This window comes from Canis aureus, chromosome 23 (genome assembly GCF_053574225.1).
Source record: "Canis aureus isolate CA01 chromosome 23, VMU_Caureus_v.1.0, whole genome shotgun sequence".
In the NCBI taxonomy this organism is placed as follows: domain Eukaryota; kingdom Metazoa; phylum Chordata; class Mammalia; order Carnivora; family Canidae; genus Canis; species Canis aureus.
Window position 1 is genome coordinate 46,418,558 of NC_135633.1, and position 18,056 is coordinate 46,436,613.

Sequence of the window (18,056 nt, forward strand, 5' to 3'; positions counted from 1 at the left end):
TCATGAAGCTCACAAACTGTGGCAGAGAGAGATGAGTACGTAAATGGTGTGTTGTGATGATGACACTAGCCCCTGTGAAACTGAATAAAGAAAGCCTCCTTTCAAATGGAGTCAGGAGACCAGAAAGGGGAAATTCGCAAACCCTACCATTCATTGCAGCCCTCTGCATGCCCACAGGGAAAAGCCTACACTTTACTACCCCAGTAAGATTTTCTCCTTGCCTGGCAACAGCCCCACCAAAGAGAGAGAGTCACAACACAACCAGTTGAAGCCACTACACTTCCAACATTCAGTTTACTCCAATGGATTCTGTGTTTATAATATCCCCTCCTGTTTATAACTGCTCCCCTAAATGCTCCCTTTCCCACATAAAAAAGCATTCCTCTCCTTTGTTCTCTGGCTTGCCTATGGTTTTTGCCATAACTTGCATGTCTCAAATTGCAATCCTCTGTTATCCCTGAATAAATACATTTTGCTGGTAATATAACTGGCAGTTTTACTTTTGAGGTTTACGCACTACAAACACAGAGACACAGAGACAGAGAAAATGCACTATGGGAGAAAGGAAAAAGAAGAACCCAACTTAACTCACGAAGTTCAGGGAAGACTTCAGAGACACGATGTTCTTTGATCAGAGTATTCAAAGATAGGAAATTGCCAAGCTGACACACAAGTAAGGGAATTCCAAAAACATACCAAAAAAAAAAAAAAAAAAAGGGCACTGCAAAGATACAGAATAATCACAGAGCCCAGAACACTTGAGGAACTAGAGTTCAACAGGGCTAGACAAACAAAAGAACAGAAGCTAAAGATAGAAAGATGAGCTTGTCTTTGCACCTATACCTTTCCACTAAATCAATTTCTATAGAAGCCTGTCTTAAATATCTATTTCTTCCATTACATTAATTAATTACATTAATCACACCCTATAGTTACTTTTATTCTCCTAAATTCCTATAGAACTCAGAGTAACTGTAGAATTACTGTCTTTTATTGTATAATGATCTCAGGTGCATATACATTTTTTCTCACCAACTAAATTACCCCAAAAGGGAGAACTCTGTCTTCATTTTCCACAACATCTACTCCAATGCCTATGTATACTATTAACATGTATTAGGTTTGTTAAATTCCAAAACATGGTTGACAATATACCTATGCCACAAATTGAATGAATTGTATCATTTCTTTTTATCAGTACCAGAAAGTTATTTAAAGTAAAAAACAAAACAAAACAAAAAAACAATAATGGCAATAATGGTAGAAAAATCTCAGACACTTTGAGTTGAAGCTTTTTTTCTAAAGCTTCATTCTCAACATACTTAAAGTCCTCCTCACTCCCAAAGTCAAAATTTTTTCCTCAGGTTTTGATAAAATAATCCATTGTGAGATGTCATAGTTAAAAATTACATTTTCGTTTTAAAATTTGTCCACCATAACCTGCCTATAACAATAACTAAATTTATACAATGTGAAAATTCTCTTCTCCAAAAGAAATTGTCACTTCATTTTCTACTGTTATTTTTTTAAGCTTTACTGAGGTGTGATTAAATAAAAACTGTGTAGAGGGGATCCCTGGGTGGCTCAGCAGTTTGGTGCCTGCCTTTGGCCCAGGGTGTGATCCTGGGGTCCCAGGATCAAGTCCCACGTCCGGCTCCCTGCATGGAGCCTGCTTCTCCCTCTGCCTGTGTCTCTACTTCTCTCTGTGTGTCTCTCATGAATAAATAAATAAAATCTTTAAAAAAAAAACTGTGTACAACACATTAAGTGTACAACATGATGTTCTGATACATGTATATACTGTGAAATGAGTACTGCAATCAATATAAACATCCACCATCTCACATAGTTACCTTTTTCTTTTTGTGGTGAGAGAATCTGAGATCTACTCTTTTAGCAATTTCAAGTATACAATACAGTATTACAACAGTCACTGTGCTATACATATTAGGTCTCTGGAACTATGCACTTTCTATATAAAACTTTGCCCATTTTGATCAATTTCTCACCATTTCCCACTTTTCAGATCTATGGTTTGAAAATATTTTCTCAGATTTTGTAGGTCCCTTTTTCATTTTGTCGTTTCCTTTGCTATAGAGAAACTTTTTAGTTTGGTATAGTTCCACTGCTCTATTTTTGCTTTTGTTGCCATGCTACTGGAATCAAATCCAACAAAGGGTTCTCAAGACCAATGCCAAGCAGCTTTTCCCCAGTTTTCCGCCAGGACTTTTACAGATTCAGGCCTTACATTTAAATGTTTAATACATTTTGGTTTGATTTGTATGTATGGTGTAAATCAGGGCTCAATTTCACACTTTTGCATGTGGATATCCATTTTTACCAAAACCACTGTACATTGTTGGCATCCTTTTCAAAGATAAATTGACTGTATATGTGTGGTTTTATTTCTGGGCTCTCTATCCTGTTCCCTGATCTTTGTGTTTACTTTTTATGCCAGTACCATACTGTTTTGATAACTACAGCTTTGGAATACAGCTGGAAGATAGGACATATGATTCTTCCAGCTTCATTCATGTTCAAGATTGCTATAGCTATTTGGGGTCTTTTATGTTACTACAATGATTTTAAGATTGTTTTTTCTATGAAAAATGCTACTGGAATTTTTATAGAGAATTCACTGAATCTGTAGATCACTTTGGTCAGCATGGACATTTTAAGCCAATTCATTCTTCTAATCCATTAACACAGGATAACTTTTCATTGATTTATGTCTTCAGTTTCTTTGACCATAGTTTTATAATTTGTACAAGTCTTCAACCTCCTTGGTTAAATTTTTTCCTAAGTATTGGGCAGCCCAGGTGGCTCAGCAGTTTAGCGCCGCCTCCAGCCCAGGTTACGATCCTAGAGACCCGGGATCGAGTCTCGCGTCGGGCTCCCGGTGCATGGAGCCTGCTTCTCCCTCTGCCTGTGTCTCTGCCTCTCTCTTTCGGTCTCTCATGAATAAATAAATAAAATCTTTAAATAAACAAATAAATTTATTCCTAAGTATTTTATTCTTTTTGATGCTACTGCAATGGAACTGTTTTCTCAATTTCTTTTTTGGGGGAGTTTGTTGTTAGTGTATAAAAACAAAATTGATTTCTGCATGTTGATTTTGTATCCTGCAACTTTCCTGAATTTGTGTATTAGTTTTAACAGTTTTTATGGTAGAGTCTTTACAGTTCCCCATTTATAAGATCATGCCATCTGCAAAATGTTTTTAAGTATTCATACAATGCGAAAATCATCTCCCCTAAAAGAAATTCACTTAAATGGATTAAAAACAGTATTGCAGTAGAAACATCTCATAATACTTTTTTCAAATGCAAACATATATTTATTTTATTAACTAATTGAAGGTATGATCGTAATTGTTATTTGTTTATACCCAACAACCTATAATAATACACAAAGGAACAGTCATAAGAAATTCTATTATCGGGACGCCTGGGTGGCTCAGAGTTTTAGCGTCTGCCTTTCGCTCAGGGTGTGATCCCAGGTCTGGGGATTGAGTTCCACATCGGGCTCCCTGCAGGGAGCCTGCTTCTCCCTTTCTGCCTGTGTCTCTGCCTCCCTCTGTGTCACTCATGAATAAATAAAATCTTTAAAAAATAAAAAGAAATTCTATTATCTAGTTTTATAATGTAAAGATAGAGAAATTGACAGAGAATGTTTCCTTCCTTTTTTTTCTGTTGTTGTAACCAATTTCTTGCTAATCAAATACCATCTGTGTTAAAATAACAGGTAAAATAATCAAACTTTAGACACAGTACTTCGAGAGACATTATTTGTTGCCTACTCCAGATACATACATACCTCTTCTTTCCTTTACTTTGATTAGGGCAGTCTGGGCCCAGCCCAATATGACATGCTGCTTTTGGCTCCCTTGTGGCTAGCAGAACCATGTGACACAACTTTGGTCAATGAGATTTAAGAGGAACTATGTTAATAGTTATGGAAATCTTTTATTTTCTTAATAAAGGAGGGCAGAAACAGCAGGCTAAGGCTAGCCCTTAACCTTTCCCATTTTCTCTTCCTGGAACAAGAATGTGAAGTTTGGAAATATGTAGGCAGATTGTAAACATGACCAACATGGTGGCCTGCTAAGAACAGGGAGCCAAACAACGGGAAGAACAAGCTCCTCATCTCATGGTATCACAAAGCAGCAGAGTTCACACCAACTCCCTACTTATGAAATTTTTGTTATGTAAAAAAGTAAAGTTCAATTTTTTTTAAGATTTATTTACTTGAGAGAGAGAGCACACACACAGGAACTGGGAGAGGGGTAGAAGGAGAGAATCTTTAAGCAGACTCCCCAGCGAGCACAGAGCCCAACACAAGGCGTAATCTCACAACCTGAACCAAAACCAAGAGTCAGATGCTTAACCAACTGAGCCACTCGCGCACTCCTGAAGTTCAATTTTTAAAATCACTGTAATGGAGGTTTATATTCTGTATAGCCAAACACAATTTTAAAGGATATGGCAATCAACACCTCATAAATCTATTTTGGACAAGTTCAAATGTGCAATACTACTTTTTATTCATATGACCTTCTGAGAGAAGATAAAATTAAAGGCATTAAAACATAATTTGGAATTATAGGTAGTATATTACTTAGAAAAAATAATTTTGACAGAGATAATATAATAGCATGTCCCACTAAGAAACCCAAGGGTTCTTTAAAGTCAAAATATGAAGTAAATATCTAAGGGAAATAAAATAACAAAACTGGGTTCTGTAACTAATAACTTGCAGTCTCAGAATCAAAGAATCAGTCTTTCAAGGAAAAGTGTGGCAAATAGCTTTTAATTATTAACTTCTTCTCAGACATACATAAATATGGGTAGATACTATGATCCACCATGTTATATGTGAATAAGCACTGATGTGTAGATCAATATAACCAGTTTACAAAAGGTTTTAAACCCCAGGCAAGGGGCAACTGGGTGGCTCAGCAGTTGAGTGCCTGCCTTTGGCCCAGGGCGTGATCCTGGAGTCCTTGGATCAAGTCCCACATTGGGCTCCCTGTGTGGAGCCTCCTTTCTTTCTCCCTACGGTCTCCACCTCTATGTGTGTGTGTGTCTCGTAAACAATTAAATAAATAAAAAAAAAATTAAAAATAACAAATAAACAAATAAAACAAAAAAATAAACAAATAAATAAATAAATTTAAATAAAATAAAATAAAATAAAATAAAATAAACCCCAGGCAAGCATGGAGAGGCTGAAAGAAACAGCGGTAGGGTAGATCCTAGTGCTATCCTCGTGATGATGGCAGACATACATATATGCATACACACAACAGGAGAACTATTCAAAGTTCTCCTGGTATAAACAGGAAGCACTGCCCTTTATGGCTACTCAGATTGGAGGTGGCCACAGACACCCTATAATGCAGAACTCCATTTTCAGTTATTTTTCTTCTGTCAGATGGAATCGGTGCATGTTTCTGATCGCCATGGGCCACTGGTATAATACAATCTAACGTCCATTGCTCCTTTTTATTGCTCCCTTGCTTATGTTGAGGTCAAACTCTCTGTTTATCTTCTATGAACTGTTCCACAAACAAGCTCTGTATTTCCCTGAATTCACATCTTTACCCATGCCATTCCAAAACAGAATGCCTCTTTATCCCCATCTATTTATTAACATCCTACCAACTCTTTAAGACTCAGTTAAAAAGCAAGCTTTCCAAGAAGTCCTCCCCTGGTGTTCCAGCTGGAACTAAACTCTCATTCCTCTGTGCTTTCACAGACTTCTGCCTATACTCTATAATTATACCTAACACTTTCCACATTAGACTAAAGTTCTTTGGTTACATGGCCACCTCTTTTTTAAATTATAAACTGCTAGAGGATAAGAATCTTGTAACTGGCAAGGCATTTGAACTCAGAGAAAGACTGCAATCTGCTAACCTCATTAAGTAACCAATACCACTTTGGTCCTCACTTTCCCTAGGCCCAGAAACTTCACTGCAGTCAGTCCAAACATTCCTGTTACCCTCGTCATCCTGAGCCTCGCTGGCAAAGATGCCAGACCTTCCTGTCTATGTGTTTCCTCCATCCATCTTCCCCATTCGGGTCTTCTTTCAGGTACTAACTCTTCCTAACCTTTACACAAGAATCTTTATTTCAGAGTGACTCAAATGCCTCACATCTTCTACAGAATTTTCCTTCCACTTCTTTCCCTCAGCCGACCCCTGCTCCCAAGAACCCACTCTTTCATAGCCTTTTCTAAAGGAGACTCTTCTCCACATCTAACAAAACCCAAAGGTGAAATCAGCACTTCCCCACCTCCACTCTCATGTTTCTACACTAGTATTAATTACTTTTCCATCTTCATATGTAAAAGGCTTCTTCTTCTCCTTCTTCCGGTATTTGCATATCCAGCTTTCCTGTTACTGTGATCCACCTAGTAAGGTGGATCTTACTAATTAAGGAAAGTGTCTTACTTTCTCTTCTCCAAAGCTTCTCTCTGCACCAAAGCCATCATCATGAGAATTTAAATGTTCACAAAGATAAACTAGCAATGATCTATCTCAAAATTCCTCAAGTCCCACACCCCTCATCCATATTCCCACTTTAACAATATGCGTCTGGTCATACCCTGGACTTCATCATTTCTAGGAACTACTCAGTGTCTATAATCTTAAACTCAAGGAAACCAATTTTTGTCCATAAACAGATGGTATCCTTTCCAAATATCTCACTTTCTCAACTTTTTCTTCATCTAATGTTCAACACAGTAGAGAAAAATTATCCTCCAGCACCTCCATTTGTCATGATCCTTCATGCTTCTTTACTCTCCTTCTCCCTCTCACAACTCTCTCTATCCAACCTGAAATGTACAGTAATATTTTATAATCCCTTTGGCAAACCTTCAGGATCCTTATATCCTATCCATTAGTGATCAATGCTATGCTAATCTCTAAGTTTGGATCAATGTAACTATCCTCTCTGTGCTAAAGCTTAGCTACTAATGGAAATCGTCAAACTGGGATCCCTTAGGACTCATGGTTACAAACATGAGCTAGGCCCAAGGCAGTGCTCAGCAACCCATCGCATCTAATCAATCCAAAGTCCTATAGAGTCTACCTCGGTATCACCTGGAATGCATCTGTTTTTCCATCCCAACTTTTAAATTTTAATTCAACACCTCTCACCCGGACTATAGTAAATCACCTGTCTCTTTTCTCCCACTCACCCAATATATCATCCAAAAACAATACCAAAGTGATCCTTCAAAAACAGAGATCTGATCATATCATTCTCCGACTTAAATTTTCAGTGATTCCTCAATCCTTCCTAAATCAAGCCCAAACTCCTTAGCATAAGGCTTGAAGACTTCCATGACTTGGCCCTTGTTCTACATAACTGGCTGTAGCTTTAACTCATCAAAGTCACTGAAAATGGCTTGCAGATTCTATCTTCTAGCCATTTCACACCTCTGTGCTTTGCTACTCCTGCTGATATGACCTGCAGTGTCCTTTATAGACTTCCATGCCCTCTTTGCCCCTCAACCACCTCCCAATTCCCCCTCCACAATCAACAATGAATGCACCCTAGGAGAGAGGAAAAGCCATGTGAGGACACAGAAAGAAGACAACCAATGCCAAGCCAGTCAAAGAAAGCCCTCATGAAGAATCAAATCATCTGGTAACTTGATCTTGGACTTCCCAGTCACCAGAACTGGAAGAAATAAATTACTGTTGTTTAAGCCATCCTGTGGTACGGAGGAGCATTACATAATAAAAAGAAACGTTCTTAATTCTATCAGGTGTAATTACAAGATTATGTGAAAAAATGTAAAGATGTACACTGAAGTATGTAGGAAAGAAAAGACATGACTTGCTTCAAAACAGTTTAGGAAAAAAAGAAGAAGAAAAGCAGATAAAGTAAATATGACAAATTCTTGGTAACTATTCAGTGTGGGTGAGAGGTAATCAGAGGTTTATTGTACAACTCTCTCTCATCTGTATACACCTGAAATTTTCTTTAAAAATATAATAGCTTTACAAATATCATTCTCAATGGAGAAACACTGGGAGCCTTTCCCCTAAGATCAGGAACATGACAGGGATTTCCACTCTCACCACTGCTATTCAACATAGTACTGGAAGTCCTAGCCTCAGCAATCAGTCAACAAAAAGAAATAAAAGGCATTCAAATTGGCAAAGAAGAAGTCAAACTCTCCCTCTTCGCTGATGACATGATACTGTACATAGAAAACCCAAAAGACTCCACCCCAAAATTGCTAGAACTCATATAGCAATTTGGCAGTGTGGCAGGATACAAAATCAATGCCCAGAAATCAGTGGCATTTCTATACACTAACAATGACACTGGAGAAAGAAATTTTTTTTAATTTTTTTCTTTATTTATTTATGATAGTCACACAGAGAGAGAGAGAGAGAGAGAGAGGCAGAGACATAGGCAGAGGGAGAAGCAGACTCCATGCACCGGTAGCCCGATGTGGGATTTGATCCCGGGTCTCCAGGATCGTACCCTGGGCCAAAGGCAGGCGCTAAACCGCTGTGCCACCCAGGGATCCCTGAAGAAAGAGAAATTAAGGAGTCAATCCCATTTACAATTGCACCCAAAAGCATAAGATACCTAGGAATAAACCTAACCAAAGAGCTAAAGAATCTATACGCTAAAAACTACAGAACACTTCTGAAAGAAATTGAGGAAGACACAAAGAGATGGAAAAATATTCCATGCTCATGGATTGGCAGAATTAATATTGTGAAAATGTCAATGCTACTCAGGGCAATTTACACATTTAATGCAATCTCTATCAAAATACCATGGATTTTCTTCAGAGAGTTGGAACAAATCATCTTAAGATTTGTGTGGAATCAGAAAAGACCCTGAATAGCCAGGGGAATATTAAAAAAGAAAACCAGAGCCGGGGGCATCACAATGCCAGATTTCAGGTTGTACTACAAAGCTGTGGTCATCAAGACAGTGTGGCACAAAAACAGACACATAGATCAATGGAACAGAATAGAGAATCCAGAAATCGGCCCTCAACTCTTTGGTCAACTAATATTCGACAAAGCAGGAAAGACTATCCACTGGAAATAAGACAGTCTCTTCAATAAACAATGCTGGGAAAATTGGATATCCACATGCAGAAGAATGAAACTAGACCATTCTCTTACACCATACACAAAGATAAACTCAAAATGGATGAAAGATCTTAATATGAGACAAGATTCCATCAAAATCCTAGAGAAGAACACAGGAACACCCTTTTTGAACTTGGCCACAGTAACTTCTTGCAAGATACATCCTTGAAGGAAAGAGAAACAAAAGCAAAAATGAACTATTGGGACATCAAGATAAGAAGCTTTTGCACAGCAAAGGATACAGTCAACAAAACTAAAAGACAACCTACAGAATGGGAGAAGGTATTTGCAAATGACGTATCAGATAAAGGGCTAGTATCCAAGATCTACAAAGACCTTATTAAACTCAACAGCAAAGAAACAAACAATCCAAACATGAAATGGGCAAAAGACATGAACAGAAATCTCACAGAGGAAGACATAGACATGGCCAAGAAGCACGTGAGAAAATGCTCTGCATCACTGGCCATCAGGGAAATACAAATCAAAACCACAATGAGATCCCACCTCACACCAGTGAGAATGGGGAAAATTAACAAGGCAGGAAACAACAAATGTTGGAGAGGATGTGGAGAAAGGGGAACCCTCTTACACTGTTGGTGGGAATGTGAACTGGTGCAGCCACTCTGGAAAACTGTGTGGAGGTTCCTCAAAGAGTTAAAAATAGATCTGCCCTACGACCCAGCAATTGCACTGCTGGGGATTTACCCCAAAGATACAGATGCAGTGAAATGCCGGAACAGCTGCACCCCGATGTTTATCGCAGCAATGGCCACAATAGCCAAACTGTGGAAGGAGTCACAGTGTCCACCAAAAGATGAATGGATAAAGAAGATGTGGTATATCTATACAATGGAATATTACTCAGCTATTAGAAACGACACCCACCATTTGCTTCGACATGGATGGAACTGGAGGGTGTTATGCTGAGTGAAATAAGTCAATCAGAGAAGGACAAACATTATATGGTCTCATTCATTTGGGGACTATAAAAATTAGTGAAAGGGAAAAGGAGAGAAAATGAGTGAAAATGTCAGTGAGGGTGAAAAAACATGAGAGACACCTAACTCTGGGAAACGAACAAGGAGTAGTGGAAAGGGAGGTGGGCGGGGGGTTGGTGACTGTGATGGGCACTGAGGGGGGCACTTGGCGGGATGAGCACTGGGTGTTATGCTATATGTTGGCAAATTGAACTCCAATAAAAAAAAGAAAGAATATATATATAATAGCTTTAGAATCTTTAAAAAAATACTAATAATTTTAAGAACTCAGTATTTATTTGAACTCAACTACCAAGCTGTTGACAACCAGCCGTCTTAAAAGCAGTGGTAGAAGATGGAAATACCACTAGATGAAAACACAATTGGCCTAGGTTATAGTTCTGACACCATCAAATAAGAAATGTGTAACCCTGGGCTTTTCTCTCAATTTCTTAAAAACAGTATTAAGTGCTTGAGAAAGAGAATGTTGAGTAATTTGCCCAAAGTCACACAGCTAGTGACAGAGCCAGTATTGTCCAGATCGAGAGTACGTAAATAACAAGAAGAAAAATGCTTCTCTGAGAAAACTGTGAGTAGAAGATGAATACACATCATTTTCATTTGGCCGGTTTCTGTTTTCCAGAGAACATTTCCCGGAAATGTTTACCTCAACTTAACAGATACTCCAATTGCACAAACTAATTTCCAAGAAGAAACTGTATTTTCCTTTCTTCCTCCCTTCTTTTGTTTCACATTGAATACAATTTTTATTTCCCATTTTCACGTCTCATTCTAGGAATAAAGGTTGGCTGAAAAAGCCAAACCAGTTCATACCTACAGTCACTTCAAAGATGTTAGTCTCATCTGTCCCTACTATATTTTCAAATCTACAAGAATAATTTACTTCAAGCATCACTCCAACAATTCCTTAGCACTTACATTTATTATGACAAAGGTGCTTATAGGGGCACCCAACTGCCTCCAAATCAAATTAAATCTCATTGTCATAGTTTTCAGAGTATCAGAGCTCATGTTTACATTCACTTCAGCTACACAAACCTGTTCCTGGACACCGGTCATGAGAATCAGACTCTTCCCACTTTCGATTCTGAGTATCTTTTAATTTACTCTCAAAATGCCTTTTCTCACCCACTGTGGTTTGTAACTACCTAAATCTTCTGTTGAAGGTTCATTTTCCGTAAGAAACCAGTCCTAAATTATCCTTACTGGATCCTTCCAATAAATCTAGGCATTCCAACACCTTTGCATGTGTATTCAGTTATAGTTATGTATATACTGATATACTATGTTTATATTGATTCATCTTGTTCATATGGACTCATTATATAGTGCACATACTCCTTTTAAAGAAAGCTAACAATTACCAAACCCTTACTATGTACAAAACACTGGGTTATAGAATAGCCTCTGCCCTTGAGATTTCAGCCCTATAAGAGACATCATACCACATCAGCACATCAATAGTATCATGAAAGATACAAACAAGGAAGGACTAGGAGAAAAAAATCAAAGGAAATGGAAGTAATTTAAGGATTAGAGGAAAGCAAGAAATATATTAAAATGAAGCATTTGAAATTTCTACTTCTACAGGTAAAATGGCCAAATATCAACTATTCCATTGGGCTCAATGTGATAAAATGAAGAAGACAGAAAAAATCTAGTTGGATCTTTAAAGATTGTTGGGGGATCCCTGGATGGCTCAGCAGTTTAGTGCCTGCCTTTGGCCCAGGACGTGATCCTGGAGTCTTGGGATCCAGTTCCACGTCAGGCTCCCTGCATGGAGCCTGCTAGCCTGCTTCTCTCTCCGCCTGTCTCTCTCTTTCTCTCTCTCTCTCTCTCTCTCGAATAAATAAATAAAATCTTTTTTAAAAAAATAAAGATTGTGAGGCACAGATCAGGGCATTGCAAATCAAGCATAAGCATACACAACAAGAAATTTTAAAAACAGCTTGGGAAAGTATAGGGTATTATTGTGTGGACAATGAGTAATTTACTCAAACTAAATGGACAAAAGGGCAAAAAGATAGCCTAGTGCCAGACCACTGAGGATCCTTAGTGCCAAGCTTAAAAGCTTTGCTAGGAATAGGCAAGGGGCTCACAGTAAGATACCACTCCATGCCACCTACCGTAGCTATAATCAAAAAGACAGACAATAACAAATGTTAGCAAAGATATGGAGAAATTGGAAGCCTCCTATATCGCTGGTGGGGCTATAAAATGATAAGAGCCACTATGAAGAACAGTCTGGCAGTTCTTTAAAATGTGAACAGAATTTCCAAATGATCCAGCGATTACATTCCTCAATGCACCCCCAAGAGAAATAAAAACATATGTCCACCCAAAAGAACACATGGATACACATGAATATACATGAATGTTCACAGCAGCATTATTCATAATAGTCAAAAAGTCAAAACCAGTCAATGTCATTCTCCTGCTTAAAATCCTCCAATGGCTTCCCACTTCCTTACTTCAAACAGCCTTCAAGTCATTACAGGATCTGCTCCCCATCTCCTTCTTCAGCTTCCTCTTGTACCTCTCTCTCTCTTCCTTGCTTTGCCTCAGTTCAATCACACTGGTCTTCTTTGAGATCCTTAAATATGCTGGCCCCTCTGCAGGGAGCATGTTTATGCCAAACTCCTTCTTGATTTAAGTTTTCAACTGAAACATCACCTCTTCAGGGAAATCTGACCAGATGAATCAGATCAGATCCCTTAGTAGTTGCTGTCTCATAACACTTTGTGTTTTTAGTTCCCTCTACCTATAAATGTTCTTACATTTCTTTACATATGTTTGATTAACATCTATGTGCCGTAAGACCACACACTTCAAGAAAGAAGGAACCATGTCAATTTTACTCCATTCTGTTCCTAGGACCACAGAGCAGGCACTCAGAGAATATTTGTTGAATTAATTAATGACTGAAAGAATGAATGAGAATGATCAAAAGATTGGAGTATTCGAACCAAATTCATCAGAGGCCATGACTAGGATATTCAAGACAAAATGAAAAAGAAACTTGAGAAAGGAAAAGGAGGGCAGAACAAGGATAGAGGGAGATAAATGATCTCATTTAAGTTCTGGAATTACCATGTATGCTATTTTATACATCATAGTTTCCCATTTCCATTCAAACACTTCTTAGCACACTGCGACAAACATTTCTTTAAAGAGATTATGTCTTACGTGAATGACAAATAATCCTTAACTGCTGGGAACTGGTTTTTTACTGTGTGTTTTGGTTTTTTGGTTAGGTGTTTTGTTTTGTTTTGGACTATGTTATTTCCATTGGGATGGTTAAAAAAAAATAGTTGAGAATTTAAAAACCAGAGTTTTAGTACCATCAAGCTAACAGCAGTATCCTTGGGCAAATGACCTATTCCCCATTCCAGTTCCATTATCTGTGAAAAGTAACAATTAGACTATTTTAGTATGCTTTTTTGGTGGTCCTCTACCTCTTTGAGAATCTCATGAAAGCTATTCTCTGATTTGCTTACAATATCAGGGACTTTAAGGTTAAGAACCATGGCCCAGATGATCCTCTTTCTGTTTTTTAAGATTCGATATATTTACTTAAGGAAGAAATAGAGCATGAGCAGAGGAAGGGACAAAAGGAGAGGGAAAAGCAGACTCCCTGCTGAGCAGATTCCCAATGTGGGGGGATTTGATCCCAGTTCTCTGAGATGAAGACCTGAGCTGAAGGCAGATGCATAATCTACTGAACCACCCAGGTGCCCCCTAAATGATTCCTTTTAGTTCTAAAGTAGTCTAGGGCTTTTGAAATGAATATTCTACCTTTTGTTATATCCATTACAGTATCTAAATACTGAAAAATTAAATTGTCCACAAAGTAGTGTGTTTGTACCTATATGTATTTTCTAATTCTATAATCACACCCTTAGTCTTAAATATGAAGACTCAGACAAAATAGAAATATTCCAATATTGTGTTTCTTACAATAAAGTCTTTTTTTTTCTTACAATAAAGTCTTTAAGAGAATATTTGTGTATAATTATATCAAACAGAAACTAAACCCAATAGCTATATTTATTTTAGGAGCTCTGGGCTATCACTATGTAAATTCAACACTCCTGCTTATAAACAAATAGAAATGACATCATATCAAGAAATATAAGCCTCTTTTTTCACAACGGGTTTGCCGCCAGAACACAGGTATCGTGAAAATCATCACTAAACCTAAACCAAAATGGGAAAGGAAAAGACTCACATCAACATCATCATCATTGGACACGTAGATTCGGGCATGTCTACCACTACTGGCCATCTGATCTACAAATGTGGTGGGATCGACAAAAGAACTACCGAAAAATTTGAGAAGGAGGGTGCTTAGATGGGAAAAGGCTCCTTCAAGTATGCCTGGGTCTTGGATAAACTGAAAGCTGAATGTGAACGTGGTATCACCAATGATATCTCCCCGTGGAAATTTGAGTCCAGCAAGTATTACATGACCATCATTGATACCCCAGGACACAGAGACTTTATCAAAAACATGATTACAGGCACATCTCAGGTTGATGGTGATGTCCTGCTTGTTGCTGCTGATGTTGGTGAATTTGAAGCAGGTATCTCCAAAAATGGGCAGACCCGTGAGTGTGCCCTTCTGGCTTACACGTTGGGTGTAAAACAACTAATTGTTGGTGTTAATAAAATGGATTCCACCCTACAGCCAGAAGAGATACAAGGAAATCATTAAGGAAGTCAGTACCTACATTAAGAAAATTGGCTACTGGGATCCCTGGGTGGCGCAGCGGTTTAGCGCCTGCCTTTGGCCCAGGGCGCGATCCTGGAGACCGGGGATTGAATCCCACGTCCGGCCCCGGTGCATGGAGCCTGCTTCTCCCTCTGCCTATGTCTCTGCCTTTCTCTCTCTCTCTGTGTGACTATCATAAATAAATAAAAATTAAAAAAAAAAAAATTGGCTACAACCCCAACACAGTAGCATGTGTGCCAATTTCTGGTGGAATGGTGCAAAATGCTAGAGCCAAGTGCTAACATACCTTGGTTCAAGGGATGTAAAGTCACTCATAAAGTTGGGAATGGCAGTGGAACCACACTGCTTGAAGCTCTGGATTGCAGTCTGCCACCAACTCATCCAACTGATAAGCCCTTGGCCTCTCCAGGATGTCTACAAAATTGGTGGTATTGGTACTGTCCTAGTGGGTCGAGTGGAGACTGGTGTTCTTTTTTTTTTTTTTTTTTTAAGATTTTATTTATTTATTCATAGACATAGAGAGAGAGAGAGAGAGAGAGAGGCAGAGACACAGGCAGATTGAGAAGCAGGCTCCATGCAGGGAGCCCTATGTGGTACTTGATCCAGGGTCTCCAGGATCACACCCCAGGCTGCAGGCGGCGCCAAACCGCTGCACCACCGGGGCTGCCGGAGACTGGTGTTCTTAAGTCTGGCATGGTGGTCACTTTTGCTCTGGTCAATGTTACAACTGAAGTAAAATCTGTTGAAAAGCACCATGAAGCTTTGAGTGAGGCTCTTCTGGGGACAATGTGGGCTTCAATGTCAAGAAACTGTCAATGATGTTCATTGTGGCAACGTGGCTGATGACAGCAAAAATGACCCACCAATGGAAGCAGCTGGCTTCATGGCTCAGGTGATTATCCTGAACCATCCAGACCAAATCAGTGCTGGATATGCACCTGCGTTGGATTGTCACACAGCTGGCGTTGCTTGCAAGTTTGCTGAGCTGAAGAAGAAGATAGATCGTTGTTCTGGAAAAAAGCTGGAAGATGGTCCCAAGTTCTTGAAATCTGGGGATGCTGCCATTGTTGAAATGGTTCCTGGCAAACCTATGTGTGTTGAGAGCTTCTCTGACTATCCTCCTCTGGGCCATTTTGCTGTTCGTGACATGAGAAAGACAGTTGCTGTGGGTGTCATCAAAGCAGTGGACAAGAAGGCAGCTGGAGCTGGCAAAGTCACCAAGTCTGCCCAGAAAGCTCAGAAGGCTAAATGAATATTATCCCCAATACCTGCCACCCCAGTCTTAATCAGTGGTGGAAGAACGGTCTCAGAACTGTTTGTGTCAATTGGCCATTTAAGTTTAATAGTAAAACGGGATCCCTGGGTGGCGCAGCGGTTTGGCGCCTGCCTTTGGCCCAGGGTGCGATCCGGGAGACCCTGGATCGAATCCCACGTCGGGCTCCCGGTGCATGGAGCCTGTTTCTCCCTCTGCCTGTGTCTCTGCCTCTCTCTCTCTCTCTGTGTGTGACTATCATAAATAAATAAAAATTAAAAAAAAAAAGTTTAATAGTAAAAGACTGGTTAATGATAACAATGCATCGTAAAACCTTCAGAAGGAAAGGAGAATGTTTTGTGGACCATTTGGTTTTTTTTGTTTGTTTTTTGTTTTGTGCGTGTGTGGCAGTTTTAAGTTATTAGTTTTTAAAATCAGTACTTTTTAATGGAAACAACTTGACCAAAAATCTGTCACAGAATTTTGAGACCCATTAAAACAAAAGTTTAATGAGAATAAAAAAGAAATATAAGCCTCAATTTCTTTAAATATTTCCACTGTTTTTATATTAAGAGATTGTAGCAGAAACTAGACCTATCTTTTAAAATGCACAAGTTAGAAAAATATTCTAGTTTGCTAAATAATGATTTTTTTCAAATGTATGACATTTCAAAATATATAGGGGTAATAATTAAGGGAAGAGATCCCCAGAAATATATGACTATATATAAAAATATACATATGGACTCGGTCACTCTTCTCTCTAAATAACTTCATCATGTCGAACTGGAACAGAGGAATACAAACTCAATTGACTGAGGAACATCACCCTTGCCACTGCCCAACATGCTTATATTTACAAAGCTTCTTAGTCAATGGTGTGCACACTTACTCTCACCTTGTGACCTCAGGACACTCACTGCAACTTGGTATTAGCTTCAGAGGCCTGAATCATTTGGAGTAACTCCTCCGCCAAGGTCAAAAATGAAAACATTTGATTTGGAGTAATTTTGGCACTTGGGTTTCTGACAGCACCCTCATTTTTCTTTTTAAATACCACCTGTGGTTTTCCTTCACAAGTCTCTCTCCAAATCAGCAGATGATCATATCATTTCTTAAGACGTTAGTCACCTTCCACATCACAACAAAGTGTCTATCCTCACTGGCTCCATTTTCTCAATACCCATTCACTCCTTAAACCCGACCATCTGGCTTCTGCCTCTAATGAATTCTGTAAAATGGCTCTTTCTGTGATTACTAGTGACCCAATTGTAAAAACAGAACAAAACAAACAAAAATGCTGTTTTCTCAGTTCTGATACTATAAATTCTCATCTCCCTTCACTAGCATATGCTTTTGGTTATCCTGTATCTCAGGTGAACATAATTAATACTCTTGAGCACCCACCATATTCAAGGTCCTAGTGTTTTAGGAACCCCTGAAGATACAGAAATAATAAGAGGTTCTCTGCCTCTGCTGAGTTTTCAGTTCAATATGCTTAATTAAAGTATACACACACAAACACACAAAACACAATACAGATTATGGAAAATGAATGAGAGAAATATAAAGCAGTTAGAGATTGAAAATTGAAAAACTTGTATACAGCTTTAATTTACAGGCTTGAGAAAGATTTTACAAAAGAGATGGTATTTGAGTTTAGCCAAAATACAGAAGAGGTTCAACATCTCAACAATTTCACTAAGAAACAGCAAGAAATTTTTTTTAAAAAAGGAGAAATTGGGGGATATTAAAGCTATTGCAGATATAGATCACTTGGGTTGGAGTATAGGATACTTATCACCCATCATCAGAGATAAGCCTCAAACAGTTTTTGATTAGACTGTAGAAGGTTATGACAAATAAGTGGATATTTAGCTATTTAGTTCTGAAAGCAGTGAGAAACTACTGAAAGTTTTTGTGTTTTAGGAAGATTAT

The 18,056-nt window shown here is 38.6% G+C and overlaps 1 protein-coding gene and 1 pseudogene across 15 annotated transcripts in view; one reads left to right on the forward strand and one right to left on the reverse strand.

The window, feature by feature from the left end:
• Positions 1–18,056, reverse strand: part of MTMR2 (myotubularin related protein 2) — a 121,834-nt gene that overhangs the window by 74,796 nt on the left and 28,982 nt on the right. The window lies entirely within an intron of this gene.
• On the forward strand, positions 14,252–16,633 carry LOC144295511 (elongation factor 1-alpha 1-like; annotated as a pseudogene). The gene is made up of 4 exons (XR_013362643.1): positions 14,252–14,866; positions 15,063–15,332; positions 15,539–16,203; positions 16,408–16,633. The product of XR_013362643.1 is annotated as an elongation factor 1-alpha 1-like (transcript).